General features: G+C 44.0%; 1 non-coding gene across 1 annotated transcript; it reads right to left on the bottom strand.

Annotated features, from left to right (window-relative positions):
- Positions 1-279: 279 nt before the first annotated feature.
- trnaf-gaa (transfer RNA phenylalanine (anticodon GAA)) lies at positions 280-352 on the bottom strand. Its single transcript has one exon. It is a non-coding gene; the product is annotated as a tRNA-Phe (tRNA).
- Between the last annotated feature and the right edge of the window lie 4,454 nt (positions 353-4,806).

Below are 4,806 nucleotides of genomic sequence, written 5' to 3'. Positions count from 1 at the left end.
GAAGCAGAGACAATCAATGATTTGAAAAGGAAATTAGATGGATACTTGAAGGAAAGAAACTTGCAGGAGGAAAGGGATCGAGGTGGTGAGTGGAACTGACTAGATTGCTCCGGGGAGAGCCAGCATGGACGTGATCGGCCAAATGACCACCTTCTGTGCTGTAAATGACTCTGTGTTGTTTCTCAAATTCAATCCACTGGTGCTTGGTAAATAATTTCAAAGTAAATTGTGCAACCGGAAAATCAGAACCAAGGCAATGGACGCATAAGGAAGCGAAATTGCTGAAACCCGGGATTGAAACAGGGACCTTTAGATCTTCAGTCTAATGCTCTCCCAGCTGAGCTATTTCAGCCCTACATTAGCAGTGGCTTGGTGTCCTTGTTTTGGAAGAAAATACATACATTCAAGTTTTCCAAAAAATTAAAGAACACAACATGTGAGTAATATTCCCCATTGCTTTCTCAGTACTGATGGATTGTGAAGCGGGAGACAGCCAGAAGTGCCACTGAGCCGCACAGACCCGAGCTGAGAATGAAATGAGATCAAATTCAATCTTTCATAGTGAGATGCTGCTGAGAGGTAAGAGTCCTGAATCAAAGCGAGACTTGCTCATTTCAAACACTCCCTGTACGCTCTGCTCATGAAGCCTTAAAAAAGGGAAAAACAGAATGGCACTCAAACTCACAACCCTGCCATTAAAAGTCTCATATTCGACTGACAGAACTGTCACTTCTACTCGGTCTCTTATTGGATGGATGCAACTCCAACACAGGGATGGCATTTAAATCCTCCCATGGGTCCACATGTCAGACTGAGTTCCATGTTGTAGACTCAAGCAAAGGAAATCTGCTCAGTTCCAGAACTATCAGCGAATTGAAGCTGATTACGATCAACATCATCAGAGGTCAGAACTACCTGGTGAAAGAAGACACTCTGAAGAAGGATCCACAATTATTCAAAGGCATCGACAAAGTGAAAAACAAGAAAATCGATGAGTCAATGCAAGCCAAACAACAGAAACACTGAAGAATTCCATTCCATTCCAGTCCAGAACCCAGTCCTGTTGTTTTTGGAGTCAGATCACAATTGCAGCAAGAACTTTATATTCCCACTTGGCCATCTGTGCATTTAGTTAATTGCAATTTTGTCGACAAGCTCTTTGAATCCAGTTGTCTGGTCCTCAAGTCAGCTCCGTGTGGAAGTCAATTCCACCTTCTGCAAGGCTGAAACCAATAGATAACCTTAATCTAAAAACACCAGCAGACCAGGGCTCATCCTGGACTTGAACCCGGGATCTCTCGCATGTTAATTAACCATACTCCCGAAGCAAGAATCATACCCCTAGACCAACGAGCCACTGACAAGTCAGGCTTTATTAGCTGCTGTGGAATTTCACTGGAACCCCCCAGCCAATCATCCATTTTCTTTCAGATCAAAGCAACATCCTGCAAATGCTGAAATAAAAACAGAAAGTGCTGGAAATGTTCAGCAGCTCTGGCAGCATCTGTGCTGTGAGAAACACAGTTAACGTTTCACGGCACTCACCTTTTGTTTCAGCCATCCTTTCAGACTGCTTCTGTCCATCCAATCTCACTTTCTATTCTATCCACATTCTAACCATTCACAACGTTACTACATTTTTCATGAATTCCTCATTTCTTTTATTAATGACAATTTTGTATTTCTGGCCTTTGCTTCAGACACCACCACAAGTGGAATCATGTCTCCATCTACCCAATCAAACCACTTCGCTGTCTCCTCACATTGCAATGTTTCTTTAACCCTGACAGACTGTGGAGTTTCTGCTGCTTGATTGCAGTTCTTGCTTCCCGCCAGTAGATGTCACCTCACTCCAATACAGTGAAGTTTACAAATCTGAGAGAGACACAACAGGAAATAATTGTTCACATTCTAGTGAATGTGTGGGATTTAGAAATACTAGGAGTGGAGACGAGTTATTATTTCACTCTGCTATTACATCCTTTATAATGGACTCCAGCATTTTCCCCACGACTGATGTCAGGCTTCTTTTGGGCCCCCTTATCTCGAGAGACAATGGATACGCGCCTGGAGGTGGTCAGTGGTTTGTGAAGCAGCGCCTGGAGTGGCTATAAAGGCCAATTCTGGAGTGGCAGGCTCTTCCACAGGTGCTGCAGAGAAATTTGTTTGTCGGGGCTGTTGCACAGTTGGCTCTCCCCTTGCGCCTCTGTCTTTTTTCCTGCCAACTACTAAGTCTCTTCGACTCGCCACAATTTAGCCCTGTCTTTATGGCTGCCCGCCAGCTCTGGCGAATGATGGCCACTGACTCCCACGACTTGTGATCAATGTCACACGATTTCATGTCGCGTTTTTATAGCGGAGACATGGACGGCTGGTGGGTCTGATACCAGTGGCGAGCTCGCTGTACAATGTGTCTTTGGGGATCCTGCCATCTTCCATGCGGCTCACATGGCCAAGCCATCTCAAGCGCCGCTGACTCAGTAGTGTGTATAAGCTGGGGGTGTTGGCCGCTTCAAGGACTTCAGTGTTGGAGATATAGTCCTGCCACCTGATGCCAAGTATTCTCCGAAGGCAGCGAAGATGGAATGAATTGAGACGTCGCTCTTGGCTGGCATACGTTGTCCAGGCCTCACTAACCGGTATATAAATCGCTGTTTTCTTTCTGCCTCTTTTTTTAAATAGTGGAGTTACATTAACTACCGTCCAATCCATTGGAACTGTTCCAGAGTCGATAGAATTTTGAAAAAAGACCAGAAATGCATCTGCTATTTCAAGGGCCACTTCCTTAAGTACTCTGGGATGTAGATTATCAGGCCCTGGGGATTTATCGGCCTTCAATCCCATCAATTTCCCAAACATTCCCTGCTAATACTGATTTCATACAGTTCCTCCTTCTCACTAGACCCTATGTTCCCCAACATTTCTGGGAGATAATTTGTATCCTCCTTTGTGAAGACAGATCCAAAGTATGTATTTAATTGGTCTGCCACTTCTTTGTTCCCCATTATAAATTCCCCCGTTTCTGACTGTAAGGGGCCCACATTTGTCTTCACTAATCTTTTTCTCTACACATATCTATAGAAGCTTTTACAGTCAGTTTTTATGTTCTCTGCTAATTTACTCTCATACTCTATTTCCCCCTTCTTAATCAATCCTTTTGTCCTCCTCTGCTAAATTCCAAACTGCTCACAATCTTCAGGTTTGCTGCTTGTTCTGGCCATTTTATATTTCTCCTCCTTGGATCTAATACTTTCCTTAATTTCTTTTGTGAGCCACAGTTGAGCCACCCTTCCTGTTTTACTTTTGCACAGACAGGAATGAACAATTGTTGTAATTCATCCATGCGCTCTTTAAATGCTAGCCATTGCCTATCCACTGTCAACCCTTTAAGTAACGTTCCCCAATCTATCACAGCCAACTCCCGCCTCATACCTTCATAGTTTTCTTTGTTTAGATTCAGGACCCGAGTCTCGGAATCAACTCTCTCACTCTCCATCTTAATGAAGAATTTTATCATATTATGGGCGCACTTCCCCAAGGGACCCCACACAACAAGATTGTTAACTAATCCTTTCTCATTACACAATACCCAGTCCAGGATGGCCTGCTCTCTAGAGGTGTTATACACCTCTATCAATTCTCCACTCAATCTCCTTTGAGAAAGGCAGAATAATCCTAGCTTTTCCAACCTAACCTTGTAACTAAAATCCCCCATCCCTGGATCCATTCTGGTAAATCGCCTCTGCGTCCTCTCAAGGACCCTCACATTCTTTCTAAAGTCTGCTGAGCAGAACTGGAAGCAACACTCCAATTGGGGCCTAACCAGAGTTTTATAATGGTTCAGCATAACTTCCCTGCTTTTGTACTCAATGCCTCTATTTATAAAGCCCAAGATCCCATATGCTTTGCGAACCACTCTCGCAATATGACTTGCCTCCTTCAAAGATTGATGCACATGAACCCCAAGTCCCTCTATTCCAGCACACTCTTCAGAACTGTGCCATTAAGTATATATTGCCTCTCCCTATTCCTTATGCCAAAATACATCACCTCACACTTGTCACTATTAAATTCCATCTGCCACCTGTCTGCCCATTCTGCTAGCCTATCACTGTCCTGTTGCAGGCAGTTCATATCATCTTCACTGTTTGCCGCTCCTCCAGGTTTGGTGTCATCGGCATATTTTGAGATTCTACTCTGTATTCCAAGATCCAAGTCACTTACCTTGAGCAAAAAAAGCAGTGGTTCTGGCATTGACCCTTGGGGAACACCACTGTCGACTATCCTCCGGTCTGACCAAGAACCATTTAATATGACTCGCTGTTTTCAGTCTTCAAAACAATTTACTATCCAAATGGACACTGACCCTCCTAATCCATGAACCCCAATTTTGTTAACCACCCTTTTATGTGGTACTTTATAAAATGCTTTCGTAATATCCATATAAACAACATCCACTGCATTCCCTTCATCAGTATTCTCAGATAGTTTATCAACAAATGCAGTTAGATTCGTCAAGCATGAACTCCCATTGATAAATCCATGCCCACTCTCCTGAATTAACTCAAACCTCTCCAAAGGACTTGATTTTTTTCCCTGACCTGTTGATCTCATGCTGATAGCAAGCTCACCACAGAGCATGTTTTTGGCAATGTGACCGTCATCCATTTGGCCCAGTCAACAGAGTCACCGCTGACTCAAGAGGGCAAACATGCTGCGGATCCCTGCACGCTGGTGTACTTCCGCATTCGGCACTCTGTCCTGCCAGGAGATGCCCAGTATCGATCTGAGGCAGTGGAGGTGGAA

The sequence above is a fragment of the Heterodontus francisci genome, unplaced genomic scaffold (genome assembly GCF_036365525.1).
Source record: "Heterodontus francisci isolate sHetFra1 unplaced genomic scaffold, sHetFra1.hap1 HAP1_SCAFFOLD_59, whole genome shotgun sequence".
Taxonomy (NCBI): domain Eukaryota; kingdom Metazoa; phylum Chordata; class Chondrichthyes; order Heterodontiformes; family Heterodontidae; genus Heterodontus; species Heterodontus francisci.
Note: the sequence above shows the minus strand (reverse complement) of the source record. Positions and strands in the feature narration are given on the sequence as shown.